This window comes from Chrysemys picta, chromosome 1 (genome assembly GCF_011386835.1).
Source record: "Chrysemys picta bellii isolate R12L10 chromosome 1, ASM1138683v2, whole genome shotgun sequence".
In the NCBI taxonomy this organism is placed as follows: domain Eukaryota; kingdom Metazoa; phylum Chordata; order Testudines; family Emydidae; genus Chrysemys; species Chrysemys picta.
Window position 1 is genome coordinate 64,685,952 of NC_088791.1, and position 24,418 is coordinate 64,710,369.

Sequence of the window (24,418 nt, forward strand, 5' to 3'; positions counted from 1 at the left end):
AGATGAATGTGCTGCAAGTCGGCCCTTTCCAAGCCACAGTTTCACATATGGCATGGGATTCCACTGAGTATAAGGAGGTCCCACACGTGAAATGAATAGAAGTCCGCCACACGACGAGTGGTAAGTGCAGTCCGTTTCACTGTAATGATGTTGTTCATCGTACTGAATCCCCTTTCGCAGTCAGCATTGCTTGCAGCAAGGGTGTCCACTGCAAGGACGAGTTTTTTAAGTTTACCAGGAATGTTTTTTCCTCCAAAAGCCTTGAATTCAACAAATCCCTCAGTTGATCAGCCAATGCTCATATTTCCTTTTCTCCGAAATGAGGATTCTCTGGATTCTCTTGCCATTTTTCGGGATTCAAAACTGACAAATTGTTAATTAAGTTCTTATAATTGGAAGACCTTTCTTCACCTGTACTTTGATCGGCTTTGTTTGAGGCAACTGTAAATAGCAAGCCCGTGCGATTACCATGTCGGGGTACCGTATGGCACTCAAAAGCTAACTTTGGTTCATCCACATGAATGTCTTCCTGGGAAAACAAAATCTTCTTGTCTTGCTTCACAGATCTAAATCTACTCTGATCCAGGTATATTCTAAATGTATATGTACAGTATGGATGGATCGCTCAAAAAAGATAGCTCTTCAGTATAGGAGTTGGACCAACAAACAGCCCCCTGGGGAAGGACGGACTCCATTAAGCAGCACACATTAAGCAGAAGTTCCTGAGGTGTGTTAGCCTAGAAACACTTGTCTCCCCCTCCCCCCCCCCCCGCCCTTAAAAGGGCACTGGCACCTTCCCCACAGGACAGTAATACATACAGTATGTATGTGTATGAATGTGTGCGTCACAAACAATGCAGCTGCAGCCTGCCGCCGACTGCCCCGACCCCAGCAACCAGCCCCTACTATTGTATTATAGTAGTAATTGGAGATCCCCTCATCCAGGGGGCAGAAAAGAACTGCCCCTGCCATGGTCACACACACCTTCCCCCCACCCCCGCCTCCAACAACTGGGAGTGAAATTAACAAGAAGGCCAGAAACGGCTCCTAACCCCAGGGGCTGAACTGCCCAGGGAACAGCTGAGTTTAACTATTCTTATGCAGGCAGCAGCAGCAGGCATCTCTCAGCCAGTCTCCCTGCTCACTGCAAGTAGAGCCTAGAGGAGATCCCCTGCTGAGTGGGGAGTTGGGGAGGAATGCAGAGCCTTACTGTCTGCAGCCTGGCTGGAGGAGGAGGGAGGAGACAAGAAACCAAGCTGACAGTGAGTTTTCCCCTTCCACCTGCTTTTATTAGCTCTGGATTTAAGCTGTGCAGCTAAATGCTTGTATTTGTTGCGTATATTAGTTTTGGAGATCCCCTCATCCCGGGGGCAGAAAAGAACTGCCTCTGCCATGGTCACACACACCCTTCCCCTGGCAACAACTGTGAGTGAAATTAACAAGGATGCCAGAAACAGCTCCTAACCCCGGGGGCTGAACCGCTCAGGGAACAGCTGAGTTTAAACTGTTCTTATGCAGGAAGCAGGCTTCTCCCTCCCTCAGCCAGTCTCCCTGCTCCCTGCTGCAAGCTAGAGGGGAGTCCCTGCAGCCGCTGCTGAGTGCCAGGCAGGGGGAAAGCACGGCCTAGCGTCGGCAGCCTGGCTGGAGGAGGAGGAGGGAAGACATGGAGAAAAATGTGACAGTGAGTTTTCACTTTTTCAGGTTTATTCCAATATTAAAGTTTTTATTACAGACAGTATTTTTAATAGTAGTAGCAGCTTTATTTTCTAGATCTATGTCATGCAATGGGAGGGATCCACGAAGTACGTAGGAGAGATGGGTTGCTTGCTTGCAATTGGACCATATGGGTAAGAAATGTAAATTACTTTCACCCCTGCCCAAACCCCAGGGCTCCCAGCTGCCTCTGCAACTGGTAGCTCCGGGGATGATTTAAAGGGCCCGGGGCTCCTAGCTTCAGCCGGATCCCCGAGCCCTTTAAATCCTGATTTAAAAGCCCCAGCTATATTTAAATCTTGATTTAAAAGCCCCGGGATTTAAAGGCCCCACCTCTTCTGGTAGAGGCCACGCCTCTTCCAGTTGAGGCCCCGCCCCCTGCGCAGGACTCTGGAGTACCAGTAAGTCCTTTAAGTTACTTTCACCCCTGGTTGCTCTTCAAATTTATTATAACTTTTAGACCTGACCATCTAGAGTTTATGCTGCTTTCTATCTTCCTCACTAAAATTTCACTTCCAATTTTTAAAGGATGCCTTTTTGCCTCTGGCCACCTCTTTTGTTCTTCTGTTTAGCTATGGTGGCACTTTTGGTTCTCTTACTTTTTTTTATTATTATTATTATTATTTGAGATATACATTTAGTTTGAACCTCTAATATGGTGTTTCCAAATAATTTGCAGGCATTTTACTCTTGTGACTTTTTCTTTTTTCTTTCTTTCCTCATTATTGTGTAGTTCCCCTTTTGAAGTTAAAGGCCACTGTGGTGGGTTTCTTTGGCATTTTCCCTCCTACAAGGTATGTCAAATTTAATTATATTATGGTCGCTATTACCAAGCATTTCAGCTATATTCACCTCTTAGACCAGATCCTGTGTTCTAAGTAGCTCTAAATCAAGAACTGCCTCTCTCCCTTGTGGTTTCCAAGAGGAACTCATTTATGACATCTAGAAATTTCATCTTTGCATACCATCCTGAAGTGACAAATATCCAATCAACATGAGGATAGTCGAAATCCCCATTATTATTACGTTTTCTGCCTTTGCAGCCTCTCTAATCTCCCTGAGCATTTCACAATCACCATCACAGTCAGTATATTCCTACTGCTATACTCTTATTGTTCAAACATAGAATTTCTATCCATAGAAATAGAAACTCTATAGTACAATTTGATTCATTTAAGATTTTTACTTTATTTGACTCTGCTTTTTCTCACATAGCGTTCCACTCCACCACCAGCGCAGTCTACTCTGTCACTCCTAAATATTTTGTACCCTCATATTCCTGCGTCCCACTGATTAGCCTCAATCCTCCAATTTTACATGATGCCTATTATATCAATAGCCTCATTTAATGGCAGGCACTCTAGTTCACCCATCTTAGTATTTAGACATCTACACAATGGTGACCACATCCTGACAGAAATCTTTCCTGAACCCCTTCTTCTGACCTTCAAACTAGTGATATTAGTAATTAATAGATCCCAAACTTCTATTTGTAAGATACATCAGACACTTTCTCTGTAGTGGAAAACAAGCAATGCAAAGGTGTGAGATAAAGACTCAATTTTAGAATGTCCTGTTTTCTAACTTTCATAACCTATCAGTTAATGAAATGTAAAACTGTGTACTCATCTCATTTCTTCTTCAGATGTTAAACATTTTTAAAGGCCTTTTTGTTTATTGGGTAATATTTATTGTTTGAAGGGAAGGAAGGTATTTGTCAAATACATACAAAATAACCACTGTTCAAGGTGCTACAGGCTTAGGTAAGTGCTTTTCACCACCATGGCAGTCTATTCAAATTTAACTACATTAATTCCTTTTGGCCTCTTTAATAACCCAGGAATGTTTCAACTAGGGCTGTTGATTAATCACAGTTAACTCACACAATGAACTAAAAAAAATTAATCGTAATTTAAAAAAATTAATTGCGATTAATCGCAATTTTAATCTATTGTTAAACAATAGAATACCAATTAAAATTTATTAAATATTTTGGATGTTTTTCTACATTTTCATATATATTTATTCTGTGTTGTCATTGAAATCAAAGTGTATATTATTTTTTATTACAAATATTTGCACTGTAAAATGATAAAGAAAAGGAATAGTATTTTTCAATTCACCTCATACAAGTACTGTAGTGCAATCACTTTGTCATGAAAGTGCAGTTTACAAATAGAGATTTTTTTTGTTATATAACTGCACTCAAAAACAAAACAATGTCAGACTTCAGAGCCTACAAGTCCACTCAGTCCTACCTCTTGTTCAGCAAATCGCTAAGACAAACAAGTTTGTTTACATTTACAGGAGATAATGCTGCCCTATTCTTATTTACAATGTCACCAGAAAGTGAGAACAGGCATTTGCAGGACACTTGTGTAGCCGGCATTGGAAGGTATTTACATGCCAGATATGCTAAACATTCGTATGCCCCTTCATGCTTCGGCCACCATGCCGGAGGACATGCTTCCATGCTGCTGACACTCGTTGAAAAAATAATGCGTTAATTAAATTAGTGACTGAACTCCTTGGGGAGAATTGTATGTCCCCTGCTCTGTTTCACCCGCATTCTGCCATATATTTCATGTTATAGCAGTCTCAGATGACGACTCGCACATGTTGTTCATTTTAAGAGCACTTTCACTGCAGATGTCACAAAATGCAAAGAAAGTACCAATGTGAGATTTCTAAAAAGATAGCTATAGCACTCAACCCAAGGTTTAAGAATCTGAAGTGCCTTCCAAAATCTGAGAGGGACGAGATGTGGAGCATTGTGGGGATGTATCATCCCTACACCAACCTAATGGAAAGTTCCATGAGGAGGTAAGGGTCACGATGGGACACTTGCAAGGTAATAAATCATGGCCTTATGTCAGGCCCCCTGGTGGTCTAGGATTATATAAGATGATCATGGCCTTATGTAAGGCCCCCTGGTGGTCTAGGATTATATAAGATGAGGTAAACAAATCATGGCCTTATGTAAGGAACGGTTGAACCAATCGGTGTGGGGCTATACATGTGATAAACACATGATTCTCCTTCTTGTCCAATCCGTAGATGTGTTATTATAGCCTAATTGTGTTATGTAACGTAGAGAAAAACTATAAAAGAAAGCTTGCAATAAACAGAATTCGGATTCAGCCTGCAACCACAGTGGTCGTGTGCTTTATCTGCTCCGCATGGAACCCCACAGAGCATGCTTTCAGAAGTCTTAAAAGAGCAACATTCCAATGCGGAAACTACAGAACCCGAACCACCAAAAAAGAAAATCAACCTACTGCTGGTGGCATCTGACTCAGATAATGAAAATGAACATGTAGCAGTCCACGCTGCTTTGGATTGTCATTGAGCAGAACCTGTCATCAGCATGGACGCATGTCCTCTGGAATGGTGAATGAAGCATGAAGGGACATATGAATCTTTGGCACATCTGGCACATAAATACCTTGCAACGCTGGCTAGGCTACAACAGTGCAATGAGAACACCTGTTCTCACTTTCAGGTGACACTAAACAAGAAGCGAGCAGCATTATCTCCTGCAAATGTAAACAAACGTGTTTGTCTGAACCATTGGCTGAATAAGAAGTAGGACTGAGTTGACTTGTATGCTCTAAAGTTTTACATTGTTTTATTTTTGAATGCCGTTTTTCACACACACACACACACACACACACACACACACACACACACACACACACACAATTCTACATTTGTAAGTTCAACTTTCATGATAAAAAGATTGCACAGTACTTGTATTAGGTGAATTGAAAAATACTATTTCTTGTTTTTTTAGAGTGCAAATACTTGTAATCAAAAATAAATATAAAGTGAGCAGTGTACACTTTGTAGTCTGTGTTGTAATTGAAATCAATATATTTGAAAATGTAGAAAACTTCCAAAAACGTCTATTATTGTTTAACTGTGTAATTAATCGCGTGATTAATTGTTTTAAACGCTTGACAGCCCTAGTTTCAACTTCTCACTGATTTAGCTGTTACCACAAACTTCAGCAGACAAACTGCTCTACTTGGATGATCTTATGTTCTGCAGAAGCACTGAGGAACAGTTAGCCAGACTGGGAGAATTTATTCAATTACAGAGACCCAACCAACATATTAAACTAATTTACTTACATTCAGCATCTGACCCACAATCAGTGCAGAGGGAGCAGCAGCTTGCCCATTTAATATATAGGCAGAACTTTTTTGCAATAACCCTTAGGGCGACAGACACAAGGAGTTTCCTGGGATTTTAAACATGCGTGTTATTCAGACTCTCTTCAAAATCTAAAAACTCTTCCACCCAGGTCGTGGATAGTGGAACCATGTTTGTGTCGTACAAACTTGTCAAGAAGCTTTTGTAAAGCTAAAGTCCTGTGTGGTCATTTTTCCTGTGTTAGCTTATTTGAAGCCAAACAGTAAGAGGTGGATGGCAGGTCCTACTTGTACCAAGTGATACAAGGCAAATAAAAGATATATGTTTATATCAAACTTTTTATCTGTCCAGAGAAGTACAGCATATACCCCCCACACACAAACACGCAAAATAAACTGCTAGCTATACTGACTTTTATGAGATACTTCACGCATTATCTCTTGGGGAAATGGTTTACCCTGAGGATGTAGCACACACCCCTGAGGAGGCTGCAGAATTTTCAGCATCCACAAGGACAGATGGCCTCATGGTTAACGCAGCTATCTCATTTGGATTATAAAATTATGCATTGCCCAGGGAAGGCATATCATCATATTCATCAATTCACAGGAGAAATATAGGTGTGACAGATCACCGTGCCCGGCTGTAAGAGTTATAATCTTATGAGCCAATATGTTGAAAACAATTTTTTTTTAAATTTCTGTATGACTTCTATCTAAAGAGCTGACATACTATAAGGGCTCAGCAAAATCTTAGGGCTTGTCTATACTTACCGCACTGGTTCGGCGGCAGGCAATCGAACTTCTGGGTTCGATTTATCGCGTGTAGTCTGGACGCGATAAATCGAACTCAGAAGTGCTCCCCGTCGACTCCGGTAATCCTGCTCGCCGCGAGGAGTACGCGGAGTCGACGGGGGAGCCTGCCTGCCGGGTCTGGACGGCGGTAAGTTCGAACTAAGGTACGTCGACTTCAGCTACGTTATTCACGTAGCTGAAGTTGCGTACCTTAGTTCGATTTGGGGGTTTAGTGTAGACCAAGCCTTAGTTCTTTGTTAAAACTTCAATAGAAGATCAAGTATTTTATTTGTGTAGCAGTGATTAGCCATGTTAGACCCAGGATATTGTATTGCATGTGCACAGTGCAAGCTTTTCAAAACATGGTTTACCAGAAGTTTGTCATGTTTGAAGACATCTGATTTACAAGTAACAGACACATGTCCTCACTGAGAACTAAGTCATTTAGAAGTAGGACATTTTTAAGAGTGTCTGAAAAATGCTTTAAAGCATGGAAAACCACTTTATTATAGAATATTGAGATATGGGATCACTGAAAAAAACAGCCAAACAGAGTTTTATCAAACTTCCCAGAAACATCCATCTTTGGGTTCAGAACAATGATAAGACACTTGAGCCCAAAGTGTAAATACCTCCCCACCCCCCACAAAAAGTATGCCTCTGTTTTCAGGTGAACTATAACTAAAGTATCACCAGTAACATAATATTTCCACAAAACAGAAGTATAACATGTACAATCATAAAAACTCCAAATCAGAAAGGTATGAACAACTTACCTATATTAAACTTTTACCAGAAATAATTTCATCTGAGCAGCAAGTTAAAAATATAGCAATGTCTGTAGCTCTGTGTGAACAGAGGACCCTATTCTTACTTATTGAGAAATTAAATAATATTATTAACAGTGTCCCAGAGTACTCTCTCGCTCTCTCATGATAAATGGAATAGGGGGGGCTTTTCACGAGGAAGACTCTAAAAAGATTTCTTCCTGGAGATTACCTCAGTTTGTTTCAGAGAAAACTCCCACAAACATCAAAGAGGTCTATGTGATCCACAGTAGGCCAGCCCCACCCACTCATGGTCCTGTACCCCCGGAAGCTCTCTCCCCACTCCTTTGTATCATGGCTCCAGAGACGAATGATTAAAGGATTAGAACACATGCCTTATAGTGATAAATTAAATAGCTTGAGCTCCTTGAGTCTATCAAAGAAAACATTTAGGGGTGACTTGATTACAGTCTATAAGTACCTACAAGGGGAACAAATATTTAATAACAGGCTGTTCAATCTAGCAGAGAAAAGTATAACACAATCCAATGGCTGGAAGATGAAGCTAGACAAATTCAGACTGGAAATAAGGCATAATGGTGAGAGTAATTAACCATTCAAACAATTTACCAAGGGGTGTGGTGGATTCTCCATCGCTGTCACATATTAAAATCAAGATGGAATGTTTTTCTAAAAGATGCGCTGTAGGACCTATTTTAGGGAAGTTCTATAGACTGTGTTATACAGGAAGTCAGACTAGATGATCACAATGGTCTTGGCTGGTCTTTGAATCTAGACTACCAGGGGCTTTCAAACCACCCCACCCAGGTGCAGTAATTCCTGGGTACCCTGGGGAGGTATGTGGAGAGATATAGAGAAAAAGTTAATAGAGCTACAGCTGTATTTACTTTTTTGTGTATCTTCCGAAGAGTCAGAGTGGAGACAATGTGCATCTCCTATGTCTTGGCCAAAGCCTGGCCCCAACTCAAGCTCAGACCACACAGAGAGCTCTCCAAAGGATACAGAAAGAGGAGAGGGCATGTTGGCCTGGAGGTGGCAGAACTCCCCTTCTTCATGGAGGAGATCCATATATGGAGGATCCGTCCATGTTCAGATCAAAGGGGGAAATGATCTGGCCACTGCTGCTTTTGTTATAAAAGTATATAATGCCAAATATTTAATGTGGGGACACATGAAGTTACTATTTTTAAAAGGTTCTAACTCTCAAACTCAGAGAGAGTCCAGTAAAAAGAGACAACACCTGAACAGTAATTTGTAAAAATGGGGAATAAATGCCTTGTAGGCAATCCTGGAAAACTTTTCCCTTATGACATATCATTTATATACATGCAATTCAGTGTCATCTAGTGCATTCCAAACACCAAAGTAGTGCTTTTCAAAAGTATGTTTGTATCAGAATAACTACCATTAGAGGCAGAGAAAAACACCCCTAAGCCCATCCTTCAGAATCTGAACAATGATAAGAGAGAATGTACAACTAGAAACTCTCTACAGGCAGAAGCCTGCGCTATTGAAGTCAGTTGCAATACTCCCATTGGCTTAAGTGGTACAGGTTTAAGGTCTTATTCTAGACTGAAACGAAAAAGCCGTGCCAATTAAAATTTCATCATAAAAAACAAATATGCTCTAAACACTTCTCTAATACAGTTTTTTAAAAAGTCTAAGATAAAATAAAAAGTTGGGACAAATATTTCTTCAAAAATAACAATGCTTTTTATTTTAAACCTTTTAATCCTTCAGAATTACTTCAGAACAGCTTTTACTCTTTCAGAAAAGTATCCAAAGAGTAGTATATTTTTTCAGTAAAACTAAATATAGAAATCACTTGATTTCTATAATTCTGAAACCTGCAATGTTTTAAAATCTACACTAATTTTCCTATGCATTTCTGCTAATGCCAAAAAACATTATATGATTCAATTTATAATGCAAGTAAAACAGTTTTACTGTTATAATATTGAATATCATTAGTGTTATCAGCATGTATGTGTCTAAAGTATCAGGACCATTCCTAACAAAGACTACCTTCATTTATTGCAAGGAACAGTGTGTATAAAAGTGTGCTGAGCTAGCAAAATGTTATTTAACTCTCTCTCTCTCTCTCTCTCTCTCTGACAAATCTGCAAGCACCAGATCTCACAGCAATGTATTTAAAAGATCTCCAATAATCAATCAAATGAACAGGAATCCAATAAAGCACTTTACTGTCCCTTCTCGGGGTCAGTTAGTTAATTTAGTAATAGATTTGCACATAAGAAGTTGCCTTTCTATATGACTGTCATTTCATAATGGAGAATCCTCACAAGTGCTTCATGATTTATATCATGTATACAATTAATTTCAATCAATGAAACAGGCCATCAACTGTACTGAAATTATGGTCTAGTTCAATCAGTTTAGCAGCATTCAGAAGCCTCCACAAGATGAGGCAAGTATTTTCCTATTGGCACCCCATCTAATTATTGACTGTGAGCAGTTATTTGCTTTTTTCACATTCCTGGAAGCTTTCCCACCCCAAAGCACTACTTCTGATAATGACATGGCAATGCGGCAGTGGAACCTCACACATACTTAAGAGCTCAAGAAGTTCAAATTATCATCCTTTGAAATTAATAATTCTTCTCATAAATGGTAAATAAAGATATTGAAAAACATAAAAAGCTTTGTGTTTTTGTAAATTTCATTTAAATTCCCATCCGAATGTTATCTGAAGCATTACCACTACCGGTAGCAAATATGTTTAACTTTATAACCCAGCACATCAGACTCCCTTTGTCAGAGATAAGGTGACAGCGCCTGTTTGGCTACACCCGCATGACCCTTGCACATTCAATTCTGGGAATAGGGAAATTTGATCCTATTCGAGCTGGATTGGCTGTTTCCACCCGGGGCAGATCAGTATCTGAAGTGGACAAATGACAATCTCTGGGTAGGTCTATACTGCGATAAAATACCCAGCACCAAGTCTCAGAGCCCAGATCAGCTGATTCACAGGGTAGTCTACTCTGCGATTAAAAACTCACTCATAAGGCTGAGCTGCAGGGCTAAAAACTGCCATGTAGATGTTTGGGCTTGGGCTGGAACCCAGGTTCGGAGACCCTCCCCCCTCACAGAGTAGACATAGTAAGTGAAATTGAAATCACTGGGTAAGTTCTTGAATGTGTTGGGGTTTGTACTAGCAAATTGGGCCTAGACCCCTTATAGAGACTGGTAAAATCCAGTAAGGAACTGCTGGAGACACAGTTGAATTAGATCACTAGTGCCTCCCTAAGCAGAGGCAAGAAACCAGTTTCCCTCAAATGAGAAGCTGTTAGGCCTTGGCTCAAGACATCATCTCCTGATGCTATCCCTAACTTGCTCTTTTTGGTAGAGGGTACTAACATAAGTCTAGGACCCCTGAGCGATGGGACTCAGGCTTCGGCTTCAGCCCTGGGCACCTTCAGATTACAGCCTCCCGCTTGGGACAGTGGGGCTCAGACTTCGGCTTTGGCCCCCCTGCCTGGGTCAGTGGGGTTTGGGCAGGCTCAGGCTTTGGTCCCCCCTCCTGGTGTCGTGTAGTAATTTTTGTTGTCAGAAGGGGATCGCATGCAATGAAGTTTGAGAACCGCTGACTTAGATGGACCGGACATGTCATCAGAATGGAAGATCACTGCCTCCCAAAAGGGATGAGAGCTGAGTCATGCAAAAGAAAAAAGGGTCATCCGTATTAGCACTTCAAAGATAACTTGAAGAGCAGTCTCCAGTGAGCTAGCATCAATCTCAAAGAACTCGAGCAAATGGTTCAGAACAGGACTCACTGGCAGTCTCTGATAAGATTAGCATGCAACAGGTTCAAGTGGGATTGAAGAAATTGTTTCCAGGCTGCACAGGAAAGACGCCACAGAGCTGCATTGTCATACATCACGGATATGGACTTCCCATGCCCTCAGTGAGGCTGACTCTGTGAATCAGGGTTCAGACTTCAGAGTCACAGGCATAGCCATAGAAGAGAATTACAACAATATTGTCAGCAGCAGCAGCAATGACCTACTACTACTACTATCTGGAGGTCAAACACACAACACATGGTTCTTGCATTGAAGGTTATTTGGAAGCTACAGCTGATGCACAATATGGTGGTGCTTGCTCAAAAGCAATAGCAGCAGACATTATACCACTTTAAAGTCTTCACTGCTTTCTATGCATTTCTGGATGTTATTCAAGTTACTGATATGTGATTAAAGTTCTCCATGGTTTGGGTCCAAACTACATGAGAAGCTGCCTCTCCTCTCCACATCATCACAACAGTCCCTCGATCTGAATGTCCAGGAGGTGGAACAAAGTATTTTCAAGTAGAAGACTCTGGCATTAATTTCTCATATTGATCTGACACAGCCCATGTCTTGACCTTTAGGTGGTGAATCTCTACTTATTTCTCTTTGTGGAGATTCAGTCTATATCAACACCAGCACTTTTGCTGGTCAAGGGTCTGAAAAACATACATTCCATCACCAACATAAGTTACACTGACAGAAGCACCAGTGTGGACAGCGCTATGTAGGAGGGAGACGCTCTCCTGCCGACATAGCTAGCACCACTCATTGGGGGTGATTTTATTATGTTGAAGGGAGAGCTCTCTCCTATCGGCATAGAGCAGCTACATGGGAAACCTTATAGCAATGCAGCTGCATCGGTACAGTTGTGCTGCGGTAAGGTCTCTAGTGTAGACATAGCCTCAGTCTCTTTAGGTTTTGTTTGATTTACCTCATCTTGAATTACGTTAATGTGTATGTGCACCCAGAGACCCTCTAAGGGGTGCATTTTTAAAAAATCAGCAAATAACATTTAATCACGATAGTTAATCTAAATAATTATCCCGCAAAAACCCTATAAGCAGTTTATGACCTGATTTCCACTTGGTAAGATAATGATTTAGACAGTTACTGCAGTCTTACTATACAGCGATTAGATGTTGCGCTCTAAAGGGTCAAATTCCCCCTTACATGGGGGCAGCTTTGTGCTGAGCTGCTGGCACACAGCTACCCTCATGCCTGCTAATGTGGTAAGTAGCAGTTGACCACATTGTAGGAGGCTTCTCCAGTGATAAAGAGCTACATCAGTGGAGCTTATCACTCCTCCTGCTCCCTGCAGCACGACTTAAACCCACCGTTGCACATATTCCCGAGTCTTCCTTGGCCACCACCAAGAATCTAAGCCAAAAGAGAAGCAACTGGAGTTCATCTAAAAACAGTACTAAATAATTTACCTAATTTAAGAAAAAAAAATTTCCATCAGAAAGACAGGACATTATTTACTTAAAAATGCAAAACCATTTATTATTGTAATTCTAACCCTGACAAGCATCAATACAGTTTAGACATGGTGTGGGAAGAGGACACACTGCTTTCACATTTGGGATAATGATTTATAAATGGGGTTATGATTCATAATTGGAATGTACTATCAGTATTGAGATAACACATATGGTGAAATGTTTTTGGTTTTGGTTTCAGGGCAGTGAAAAGTAACACAGGAATTTGCCAACCACAATAGTGACAACAACAACAAGAGATAAAATGCTGCTAATGAATGTTTTTGCTACTAACAGTAAAAGAATATCTGAAATATCTCCAATTACAGGCCATTAAAAGATAAATTACATGCTAATGCAAAGCTATTAACCATTTAAAATTGAACAAGCCATACCTGCTCCCTACCTCACCATCTAGTTGAACTAGTTCATGTAGAAATTCTCTTAAACACTTCAACAGGTCTTCTTTCACTAAAACAACTAATGAGTTTCAGAAATCAAAATACAGATGATGTATGTTGGGTTTTTTTTAAAAAGAAACAACACAATACACCTAAACCGGGATAAGTACAATGCTCCCAATAGACAGTAAAATAAATACATTCTGAAGCTGGGATAGTACTATCAAATTTATAAAAGGAGTTACTCGCTTCCCAATATTTACACCACATAGAATCATAGAAGTGTAGGACTGGAAGGGACCTCAATTGTCATCTAGTCCAGTCTCCTGCACTCAAGGCAGAACAAACTAATAACTAGATCATTCCTGACAGGTGTTTGTCTAACCTGTTCTTAAAAACCTCCAATGACAGAGATTCTACAACCTCCCCAGGCAACCTGTTCCAGTGTTTCACTACCCTGACAGTTGGGAAGTTTTTCCTGTGTCCAACCTAAACTGCCCTTGCTGCCGTTTAAGTCCATTGCTTCTTGTCCTATCCTCAGAGGTTAATGAGAAGATTTTTTCATCCTCCTCCTTGTAACAACTAGGGTTGCCAGGCGTCTAGTTTTTGACTGAAATGCCTGGTCAAAAAGGGACTCTGGCAGCTCCAGTCAGCACTGCTGACCGGGCCGTTAAAAGTCCAGTTGGCGGCACAGCGGGGCTAAGGTAGGCTCCCTGCCTTCCCTGGCTCTGCACAGCTCCCCAGAAGCAGCTGGTATGTCCAGCCCCAATGCGCAGGGGCGATCAGGGAAGCTCCTCATGCTGCCCCTGCTCCCAGTGCCGGCTCTGCAGCTCCCATTGGCAAGGAACAGCAGTGAATGGGAGCTGCAGGGTGGCACCTTGCAGGTGTGGGCAGCGCACAGAGACCTCTGGTCCCTCTGCCTAGGGGCCGGACCTACCGCCCACTTCCAAGAGCAGCGCAAAGCCAGGGCAAGTAGGGAGCCTGCTTTAGCCCCACTACACTGCCAACCAGGAGCCACCTGAGGTAAGCGCCGCCCAGCTGGAGCCCACACCCCAAACCCTCTGCCCCATTTCGGAACCTCCTCCCATACCTTTACTCCCTCCCAGATCCCGCACCTCCTCCTGCACCCAAACTCCCTCCCAGAGCCTGCACCCCACATCCCCACCCGCAACCCAAACCCCTACCCCAGCCCTGAGACCCCCTCCTCCACCCCACACCCCTGCCCCAGCCCGGAGCCCCCTCTCGCATCCTAAACCCCTCATTTCTGGCCCCACCCTGGAACATGCACCCCCAGCTGGAGCCCTCACCCCCTCCCACACCCCAAACCCCTGCCCCAGCCCAGTGAAAGGGAGGGAGGGAGGGGGCTGGCATGAGTGGGGGCAGGGGCGGGGCAAGGGTGTTCTGTTTTGTGCAATTAGAAAGTTGGCAACCCTAGAAACAACTCTTTATGTACTTGAAAACTCTTATATTCCCTGTCAGTCTTTTCTCCAAACTAAACAAACCCACTTTTTCAATCTTCCCTCATAGGCCATGTTTTCTAGACTTTTAATCTTTGTTGCTCTCCTCTGGACTTTCTCTAATTTGTCCACATCTTTCCTGAAATGTGGCACCCAGAACTGGACACAGTATTCCAGTTGAGGCCTTATCAGCGTGGAGTAAAGTGAAAGAATTACTTCTCGTATCTTACTTACAACATTCCTGCTGATATAACCCAGAATGATATTTGCTTTTTTTGCAGCAATGTTACACTGTTGACTCATATTTAGTTTGTAATCCACTAGAACCCCCAGATCCCTTTCTGTAGTACTCCTTCCTAGGCAGTCATTTCCCATTTTGTATGTGTGCAACTGATTGTTCTTTCCTAAGTGGAGTACTTTGCATTTGTCTTTACTGTATTTCATCCTATTTACATCAGATCATTTCTCCAGATCATTTTGAATTTTAATCTTATCCTCAAAAGGACTTGCAACCCCTCCCAGCTTGGTATTGTCCACACATTTTCTAAGTGTACTTTCTATGACGTCTAAATCATTAGATATGAAGGAGGGACAATGAGGACAAAATATACTTGTATTTGTTTTTTAATATATTATACTACACAGATACATAAGTCTGCCTCAAGAATTAGACCTTTCAAACCTTGTATTGAGACAGTATAAGGTCATGTTCTGTAAGTAGATATAAATTCAGTATACATGTTATGTGAACTCAGAATGAACACATTTTCGACCAAAAACTCCATCATACGGTTACAACACAGTGCCATCTGCTGTACATTTGTTGTACAGATGACAAAACTTCCAACCCAAAATATAAAACAAAAAAACCCTCTTATGTAGGTTTTCAAAATACTTAACATACAGGCTGCCTTACAGTAATGTTGCCACTGATGTTTTCCATGAGAATAAGACTGAGCACTACATATTCAATTCTGCAAATATACAAAAAGCTCCATGTATGCTAGCATAAGGTGGCTGCTGACCACAGAAATTAAATGAAGCCATGGGCACCACTGCTTCTATTTCCCAAAGCAAAACTGATTGTTTTGGTCACAGCTGGAGTTTACATGAGCCTTCTTCAATAAAATATTAATATGCACATTTTGCTACATTCCCTCATTAACAACAAATTATGCCACAGACGGCAAGAAAGCTGCCAGTTTTCATGCAGCTTTCTCTTGCTTACAAATTCTCTCATAAACACATCCTGATTTTTTAAAATATCTTTTAGAGAAAATGGAGATGAAACAAATGGGGTAAGCACCATTAGGAAGTTGGAAGACCTCACTGAAATATGATTGATTGTTACATCTTAGAGGTAATACTGTGCAATATAACTGCTTTTCATGTTCATCAAAACTAGTGATAGAGTAAACAGGGAGTAGAACCTGAATTATTTACTGATATTCATGCTACTGATATTCCTGTTACCAAAGGATCCTTGCAGGCTCTCAAGGTTCCCTTGCCCTTTCCTCCAACAATTTCATTCTTCCTGTTAAACTCTAAACTCACTTTCCTTCTAAATGGAAAAAAAAAAAGGGGTCTCTTTAGCTAGGAGAACATAGGAGTTACCTCTCCAGAGTTTGATATCAAGAACGCTCCCATAATTAGCCAACAAGAGATGTTAACACAGCAAATAGCCACTAGATACCACTTGCTCACATGAGCACACATTGAAGCTGCTGAGGTCCACTATTGTGAGAAGCAAAAGACTTGAGGCAGTTCTCTCAAACCTAGCATCACCACAGATGCAAAGGTAAAGCAGTCACCTCTTAGAATGATCTATAATGACCCATTATGGTTTTGCAAGCAACTGAAGAGCCCCCTGTAGTTAGCAAGAGAGCATAGTCCCCTGCAGGAAGCAGAAGCATGCTAAGATGCACTAATCATATATTAAATTCTACTGCCATGCTGCCAAAATGAAAAAAATTCTGGAAATGTTTTGCATTTCTTTTCTCTAAAGAAGAGTGGTGTATATTGTGTATTTGATTCAAGTAAGGTTCTTATTGCTGTAATTCAGTATGTTACAGTAATAACTTAAAATACAAAATATAAATCACATGTACATTGTCATTTTGAGGAGCATTTGGGCTCCCCAAACCCCGATTTCCTAGGAATTAACAATACTTTACATTAGACTGAGAATGTACCAATACATTGCATTATGCATTAAAAACTGGTCTTAAGATCCTTTGTATGTTTATAGGAACTGAAATGTTCTGCGTAGATATAACATTTCAAGGAGGCTACTGCTGGGTTTGCAATGGTTTTTTGTTTTTTAGTATTTCAGATATTGCGAACTCTTGCAATTTTATCATTAGTCTCATAATATATTTTTTTTTAACGTCCCAGATCCTGGAATTATATGATTAGGTGAGCATGACAGGGTTTATCGGGCTTTCTCTGCCCCCCGTTGGAGGTGTTGGCTCCCTGCCAGCCCGCTGTTTAAAAAAAACCCACTCAGGCCAGGCTACTAACAAGACTTACTCCTTCAGGGTAGACAAGCCACTTGTCTGGTTTTAAGTCCGACTGTCCTGTTTTAAAATGTTTTTTCCCAGTCCAGTACTAAGACAAAATCAGACTTGGTTTTGTCTAGTATCACAGACAGGGGATGCCATTTTGAAGAGTGTGCCATTCCACCCCTACTAGCGTAACCTCACATGCACAGTGTATGTGAGGTCACAATTCATGACTCTCTAGTTTGCAAGGAAGATGATGATGGGAGTTCTCTAAGCTACACAGCCTGAGCAATGGGCACGAGGAAGAACTTTTCCAACGTGACAAAAGATGCTTAAGTTCAATTATCTATTTGCTGTGATATTTTATTTGCTACAAATTGAACGTGTGCAGAAAAAGCAACAGGAGGGTGAAATTCTCCTGGGCCACATTAAGCCTGCCAACCATGAAATATATGCAGTTACGTTATTGAAGTCACTTACAAATTAACGTTCTCTTTACAGAGAATCTGAAAGTTCTGAAAGAGTCACAGAGGCTAATGTTTGTGTTAACCCAGGAAAATGAGGAAAGGCAAGCAGTTTTGCTGAAAAAATTTTAATGGTGAATCTTGGTTCCTTAAGCCTTGGCATCTGTTTTCTGAACCGAACGCATACGCTTTACATGTGTAATTCACATTAGCATTAATTGAAGCTACTTACACAAATCCCTTATGAATCAACAGTAGATTAAACCCCAGTGTCAAAATAATCTGAAAATTAGTAATACTCAAAAGAGAATATAGGGTGTTTCATTTGCTCAATGAAATCGGAAACAGAAAATAATGAAGAAGAACAGGATAAGTTTAGCAAGGATTTATGGAATCTTTCCATCTATTATAGGCCTCAGAATTCAAATTTCCCCAAAAGAAACAGCTCTCCCTGAAATGTTATATGTCACAACTCATCCAAGGGTAAGGTTTGTCTAGGAAGTTTGGTAAAAATCAGACCCTAGTTACGATGTTTTGAAAAAGTAACAATTTACATTTATTCTAAAAATGTCTAAAGAGATATTTTGGTGAATAATCTAAAATTGCTTGGTAGGAGTTCCTGACACATTAAGGGATTTTTTTTAAAGAAACAATTCATTCTGTCTCCCAAGCTCTTGAATTCAATAGTTATTTTGATCTGTTTGACCCGAGAGGCTAGTCAAAGATTGGAGTCCTGGGGATCTTTCAGCTGGGGGTGGAAATTGACAAAAGAGTCTGGTATTTTCTTTGATGCAATACTGTACTTTGCCTAAGTATAGAATCTTGACAAAATTGCAAAAAGAGAAAAAAATAAAAACTAAAATAAAAATCGGTTACTCACGGGGGTTTTCTAATCCCACGACTTAATCCATACAGTCCTGTTTCAGTTAACCAAGGCAGTTTTTCCTTCACCAAAATACTTAGTGAACATTTTGATTGGAAACTCTCATATTTTAAGGCCCAAATCCATCTGATCTTTCTACAATATTATTTAGGCAAAACAATTCCATGTCAAAAGGGTCATTTTCCAAAGAAACACTGAAAAACAGATACTTGAATACGGGGGTGATTGCTTATACACCAGAACGTTACTATTTTTCAGGCTTAATCTCCAGAGTGACATCTTCACAGGAAATTAACCACTGAGCTGCTTTGTCACTGATCCAGTGGCCCAAAACCCCCACTGCAGAGAGCATAGTGATGCACTGGCTACTATTCTAATCTACAGGCTAGGACTAGAAGGGGATAGGTCAAAGCTGCTGTGAAGGAGCTGTGCTACAGCCTTGTGGCATGCTGATGAGTTAGGACAGACTTTCATCCCAACCTAACCCAACAGGTTTCCTGAATAAAATCTGTTCATTCAAACTTTGTGCAGGTAGGCATGATGTTCACTCTTGATGAACAGCCTGCTGATCATGGCTGAAAAAGAGTTTTGTCTGGAAAACCTAAAGCTTTCCCACCTCCATAAATATCACTAACAAACAGGAAGACTATGGGAAAAGTCTATCACCTGTTATTTGCCAGTTATAACACAGTGCATACTAAGAAGGCATTTGAGTTTCTTATCACATACTTTCACTGCATTGGAGCTATACAGAAAAGTAAACAGTAATTTCTAATTATAAGTAGCAAGCAGAATATTCATTTTAATCAATATTTATCTAAACACTTGAAATATACCAGACAGGACATTTGCAACACTAATTACGACCATTGGAGAATTTCAAAAATGTTCACAACATTTAAAGGGATTATTTACTTTTGTCCACTTTTAAAGATATTGTATTGTTTAGGCGATCAAAAAAATTAATAACGAACCATAGAGATTTGATTTCTCTCTCTTTTTAAAATCTGTTTTTATGCATTTATACAGGAACGGGAGACTTATGGTCTGACAGATTACCAAGATCAATCCTTCAAATACTAGAGAAATGACACGGAGTTGGACAATAAAAAGGTTGTAACTTTACACACTATTAACTGCTCACCTGGGTGCCATTCTGGTCCCTGCAGAAATAACTGCCGGGTGATGCAGCAAAGTTTCCTACAGTGGAGGGAGAAACAAGGTAGCTCTCCCAAGGAACCTTCAACAGAGGATTGCAGAATATCTACAGGAATGTTTCCTAGAGATCACTAGGGAGGTTTCCTGGGACATCCTGGTGAACATTAACAAACTTTTCTGCCATGGCCCCACTGCGTAGTTGGACAGGCTCTGTTAATTTCTGTTCCTTATCCGGCCTCTACCATATAACAAAGTACATAAGAGCTCAATCTGCTCTCACTGTGCAGTATGAAAGCAAAATGAGCACTTACCTGAGCTCCCCTTTCCTGTATCCTGCGCACCAGCACAAGAGTGCTGGAACTGGCTAGACCCCTCCAGAGCGAAAAAGAGGTTCTGACTTGCCGCACCACTGGACAACTCTGCCATGTGCTCCATTTCGTCCTCTAGCTCCACCTCCTCATCCACCACTTCCTCATCGGTGTTGAATCCACTGGCCGCTGCCTCCAGTCTCCCAGAAGTGTCCATGGGGCTCTTGGCGGTGCAGGTGGGGTCACCACCAAGGATGGCATGCAGCTCCTTATAGAAGCAGCATGTCTTTGGCACAACACCAGAGTGCATCTGAAGAAGTGAGGTTTTTACCCATGAAAGCTTATGCCCAAATAAATCTGTTAGTCTTTAAGGTGCCACCAGACTCCTTGTTGTTTTTGTAGATACAGACTAACACGGCTACCCCCTGATACTTGACACCAGAGTGATAGTTGGCCTCCCTTGCCTTCTGGTACACCTTCCTCAGCTTCTTGATTTTAGCACAACGTGGGTGCATATCCCTTTCAGGCCCCTTCTCCTGCATGCCACCAGCAATCAGATAATAGGTATCAAAATTCCTACGGCTGGTACAAAGCTGCAACTGCACAGCCTCCTCTCCCCATAGACTCAGCAGATCCTACAGCTCTGGTGTGCTCCATGCAAGAGAGCATCTGCTGCAGAAAGTTTGCATGGTCAACTGGGAAGACGCTGTATGAACAGTGCATGCCATCGAGCAAACAGGAAGAGGAATTTCAAAAATTCCCAGGCCTTTAAATGGGGGTGGGGTGCATACCTATGTACCTTCAGGGCAGCTGAGTTCAAACTGCTGACCAGAACAGTCAGGATGGGCACTGTGGGACACCTCCTTGAGGCCAATAAGGGTGACATAACCAAGCTATGTCACTATAACTATGCCACAAATAGTTCAATGCCACTCATCAAGGTGGCTTTATTATGTCAGCTTAGCAGGGGAGTTACATTGGCAGGAAGAACATTTCAGTGTGTACACCTCCACTGCTTTGTCAATGAAAGCTGACTTTTGTCAACAAAACTGTGCAACACAGACAAGGCCTGAGTAAACCCTGGTCCCTTCTCTAGTTGTGTATTTAGGGTGACCAGATAGCAAGTGTGAAAAATCGGGACATGGGGTGGGGGGTAATAGCCTATATAAGAAAAAGACCCCAAAATCGGGACTGTCCCTATAAAATCGGGACATCTGGTCACCCTATGTGTATTTATTCGACAAATAGCCATAAGGTGGCTGACTCTATAATCATTTCTTTAGCCTGTTGGATTGGAGACTTGGGTCCTAACTTGACAATGGATTATGTTAAATGGACTGACATTGATCTGTATCATCACCTTATTGGGGGGGAATTGTCACATTTGCTTGCGTAGAGTGACAAGTGCAGAAGGGAAAATGGAAGTTCCGCCCTGTGGGAAATTCTGATATTTCAGCAGTTGGTCTTATACTGAATTGAGATGAAAATTGAAATACTGAGATTTTTCACAGAATGACTCTGCCGAGTTAAATCATTTTGACTTTCTCAAAGCAAAACGCTTAGTTTCGGATTAATAAACTGAGCATTTTGCTTCCATCTTCCCAATGGAAAATTTCATTATAATCAATCTTTTCTCATGGAAAATTTCAATTTTCATAAAAAACACTTTCTATTATGAAACCATTGTATTTGAAATTTTGTGACCAGCCTCAAAAGTGCCAGTGGTCGTCTGTGTTTTAGAAGCTGGAGTCAAGGCAGAGCACAAGTGCAAAACATATAAGTAACAGACACACTACTAACTACAGAAACTTTGCCAAATGCCACATCGTGCAGTGATGGATTTTTGGGGGGCTAGAAGTGGGGGGAATATCAAATTATAGTTGAAAGTCAGCCTCTTTCCCTCCCTCATATATACCCATTTAAAAAAATATGCTCAGAGCTAGCGACTATCGTATCTGGGTTTTTTTGCTAATGATTTTGCATATCCACCAATGCTGATTTCATGGCTTAAATTTTCAGTACTAGCCAACAGCCAGTTTGCAAATAAAAGGCCTTCAAATGAACCTGGCAATTTTCCAGCCCTTTTCAGCTAAATCCAGACAAGCTAGATCTTCTTGTTTTTCCCACTATGAAGTATTTTAAATCTCATTTTACTTTGAAAAATGACTATATAAATGGCACCTTCTCTACTCCACAGATCTACTTCCTGTGTATTCAGTCACATCCATTAGATTAAGTAATTAATACGTTTACAATAACTGTGGTGCTCCACTTTTAATGAGAGTAAAAAGTAGTAGAGTTAGTTGGATTCTGTTTTGGCTCACACATCATCTGTAGAACTGATATAAATGTTGGGACAAATTCTGTCTCCAGTTATACTAGGACAACCTCATGGAAAGTTGACAATATGGTAGCAATGGTAATACTGAGTGAGAAATTTGGCCTACCAGTGATGATGTGTAAGCCAGAAGGAAAACAGTTTGTCTTTCATATCTCACTTTGAATGTGTAGGGATGGCAGCTAGCCCTAAAACAGCATCTTTTTATTTGTAAGTTGAGCAGATCTGTTATGGAAATCACTGAGTACGACATGACAAAAGTGATGAAAACATCTGTTGACAGCGCTGCTGACGCCACACCATCACTGAAAATACAATTACAAAATTTCCTAACGTCACTCAGAGAGACAAACATGGAAGCTCCCAATGGCTTTATTAAAGAGCCATTTTTCAGAGCAGAACCAGTACTTCAATATGTGTTACACAAACTTGAGAAATATTTGTTCAAAACTGAAAGAAAAAAAACTCTAGAGGGAATGTGAGCAATACTAGAAGAGAGATAGTAAGCAAGAAAACAATATTTGATATGCGATTTATTCGGTCAGCCCAGGAAACCAGAAGAGAACATCCTTAGCAAAGATTTTCCTTCACAAAGAATATAACTGGAGAGGAATTGTCAAACCACAGAAGTCACACTGAATAGTGACATGTATTTTATATACAGCTGTTTAGGTCTGGCTAGCTCCATGCAGGGTCAGGAAGCAAGACAAAATGCTGAAGTACAGCTAAGGCAGATTTGGATTGCTGCTGCTTTAACTTCCCCACAAGGTCATGCAACCCACATTACTATGAGTGGGAATAACCATTTACTGTATAAAGACATTCATTTTCCACCAGTGCTAAATTTGATATTAGTGTTTGTCTATAAGACTACTGTCATACCTTAAGGCCCATCATCTATATAGGTTCTGATTTCTTGTCATGTCATGGAAACATCACAATTAGATATTTCCTTAACATTGTTCTTTCCTAAGGATACATGTGTCAGCAGATGCAAGAATAGCACACACTAAAATGGAAGAAGAATACATTCCTAAGGAATCCAAGTGTCACAGCTTTCTGCTTTTACTTTATATATAAAATAGAAAATTTTGACTACATATAAATTAATTAATTAGTTAATTCTGTGATAAGATACTCAAACTGATCGGCTAGTTCTGTTAAATAGATATCAGAACAGATTGTCAAATACCATAACTAGTGGCTTAATAGCTGTGGCACTCTGTACCTCAAAGCAGCACCCTGGTGTGATGGGTTGTGTGATGGGAACTGTTCCCAGACTGCACCCTTGGGGGTGACAACCCATCACATCTGGAACCCCCATATTCACCTGTCATATAATTATGATATATTTCATAGAAAGCATGCCATGGTAGGATATTATATGAAAGGTCATGATCTGCTGAAACCCATTGTTCTGTCAAAATATGTATATCGTTAGTGTGCATGAAGTTATGAGATTTTGCTGTATGTTTGTTACTGAAATATATTGGAAGATTGAGAGTCCCCACTACTAGTTCCCCAGTGACAACAAAGGAGGTGATCCACTCCCAGGAGGGCGTTAACCATTAATCAAGAAGGGAGTTGTAAACAAGGGATTTTCAATGTTGTAGGAGGGTTCCGCAAGCATCACACAGTGGGGGATTGCTCAACTCTGACTCTGACTCCGCAAAGCCCACTAGGACATGTCTGGGATAGTGTTTTCCAGGCACATGGACTGAGAATATAAAATAGGAGACAATGGCATCATGTTTTGACCTTTCTCCTCACCCACCTACACTGGAAGCAACAAGAACGCTGGGAAGACAAAAACTTGCACTGAGGAGACTGGTCCCAGGCTTAAAGGGGAAGCCTGCATATTAAGAACTATAACCTACCTGCAACATCCAGTGGGGTGAGAAAACTGCTTGATCCAAATACTACCTTGTCTAATGAGGTTTAAGATATACAGACTGTGTACTTACCTTTTATTTTCTTTGGTAACTATATCTGACCTTTTGTGCCTACCACTTCTAATTACTTGAAATCTATCTTTCTGTAGTAAATAAATCTGTTTTATACTTTGCCTAAAACCGTGTGCTTTGCTTGAAGTCCTTAACAAATCTCAGCCCAGTTTACAAAGGCGAGTGTGTCCTCGCCAAAAGGGGGCGGGGGGGAAATGAGTAATA

At 40.9% G+C, this 24,418-nt stretch overlaps 1 protein-coding gene and 1 long non-coding RNA gene across 6 annotated transcripts in view; one reads left to right on the plus strand and one right to left on the minus strand.

Moving 5' to 3' along the window:
* Positions 1-24,418, minus strand: part of GRIP1 (glutamate receptor interacting protein 1) — a 564,775-nt gene that overhangs the window by 420,437 nt on the left and 119,920 nt on the right. Inside the window, exon 1 of one of the 5 annotated variants that reach the window (XM_065558547.1) lies at positions 19,591-19,678. The exons of the other annotated variants lie outside the window; for them this stretch is intronic. The gene's annotated coding sequence lies outside the window, so the exon portion shown is untranslated. Of the gene's footprint in view, positions 1-19,590; positions 19,679-24,418 lie in introns of those variants that run through there. 5 annotated transcript variants of the gene reach the window in all.
* LOC135973783 (uncharacterized) lies at positions 1,359-24,336 on the plus strand. Its single transcript, XR_010590807.1, has 3 exons — positions 1,359-1,681; positions 2,447-2,507; positions 19,476-24,336. It is a non-coding gene; the product is annotated as an uncharacterized LOC135973783 (long non-coding RNA).